Source organism: Gobius niger (assembly GCF_951799975.1).
Source record: "Gobius niger genome assembly, chromosome: 24".
In the NCBI taxonomy this organism is placed as follows: Eukaryota; Metazoa; Chordata; class Actinopteri; order Gobiiformes; family Gobiidae; genus Gobius; species Gobius niger.
In genome coordinates, this window is record NC_136875.1 from 6,052,766 (window position 1) to 6,054,075 (window position 1,310).

Consider the following 1,310-nt stretch of genomic DNA (forward strand, 5'->3'; position numbering starts at 1 on the left):
GTTTTCATATCAGCTTACAGGCCAGTGTAACGCCTCATTTGAAAGCTAAGACCTACAAAACTCATCTAAATGGATCCTTTTCCTTGCGTTGTTGGTGCATTGTCACTTTTTTTAAACTTTTTTTCATCACTTTTTTTCTACATGTGTCTGTTGCTCTTTTGCGACTTTTTTGGGTCACTTTTTCATCACTTTTTCATTACTTCTTTACCCAAATCTTTAAGCGAAACTGGAGAAAACATGCTTGGTTAACCATGTTCCCAGGCAGAACCATTTTAACTTAACTTTTACTAGTTTTTCAATGGATCGATCGATTTTTTTTTGGACAAACATTTTACCACATGAAGCTAAAGCAATGCCGTTTGAAAACACTGATCAGTAAAGTGGGCCACCGTTTGTACAAAATTAATTTTCTAAGACTTTCTAAGCGCTTAAAAAAGGGGTACTATATGTGTAAGGTGTAGTAACGGACGTCGATGTGCTCCTATGTTATTACGCCTTACAATATAGTTCCCCCTTTTTATTCACATATTTCAATTAACTGTATTTGAATCGGAAAAAAGTGGAACAGCTTGATATTTGGAGCTATACTTTTACTGGGAGAGGCTAAACGCTAACAACATTTGCGTGACTGAGGGCACGCACAAAGACTAGACAGTTAGCATCAACTCGTCTAAGCTCAGGTAAGAATAATCTCAGTATGTAGCCTGTTCCTTTAAGATGCTCCTAGTGGTTTGAAAAGGCATTGCAGCTGAACTTGGGAAGCATGAAGCCGCAGATACGACAGAAGCAACTGGTTTCACACTATGGAAACATGCTGCTCCTTATTTGCTAAACATTTATTCCACACAGTGTTTAGTTATAGGATTCGGCAACAATAGGTGAGGGGTTCATTATGCTCTGATTGGATCATTCAATGCAGCTTAAATATAAAAAAGCTTACCTAAAACACTAAATATGCTCCATTCTTATGCAGTCTTGGTCTCACGATTCATCAATGGCTAAAAGAGTTGACCATATTTCAATAATCAATTCGTTGTTTCAACCCTAAAGTCCACGCTGTGACCTGAGGCCTGAGCACTGGACTAATATGGTCAGGCCTCTGCAGCAGTGGTGCCGATCTGCCTGTGTCTTTGCTGTGATCGTGGTTTTAGTCACTCTGCTCTGGTTTGTTGGAAGAATGTGGTGAACTCTCTGAAGTTCTGAGAGGTCCTCGGCTGCAGTTAAAAATAGCACCGGAGCAGGGCCACCCTGCCACGTCCCGTACCCCCACCCCCCCCTCGTCCCCTGCCTCGTGCCCTGGGAACTCTGTC